Here is a 335-nt window from a genome sequence, read left to right as displayed (position 1 = left end):
GACCCATTTGGTTCCGCGGAGGAACCTTGGAAGTTCTTTGTTTGCCGGACCCGGTTCTGATGGGCAGTCTGGGATGTCAGCTGCTGCGGTCCTTGTTATCATCATGCCGTTGACGGGACCTGCTAACAAGACCTGCTAATACTGCTAATAAGACCATGCCACTAACCGAACCTCACCACCAACAGTCCCATGGTGCTAAGTGGACCATGTTACTAAGATAACCTCCCTGTCATCAGAACCACTCTGAATAGGGCCATGCTGCTGTAAACAAAGCTGACGGTTACTGAGCCAATCAGCGTCCGGGTTACTAAGCATTTCGGTTCAAAAGAATTTCT

The sequence above is a fragment of the Nematolebias whitei genome, chromosome 7 (genome assembly GCF_014905685.2).
Source record: "Nematolebias whitei isolate Nwh7 chromosome 7, NemWhi1, whole genome shotgun sequence".
In the NCBI taxonomy this organism is placed as follows: Eukaryota; Metazoa; Chordata; class Actinopteri; order Cyprinodontiformes; family Rivulidae; genus Nematolebias; species Nematolebias whitei.
Note: the sequence above shows the minus strand (reverse complement) of the source record.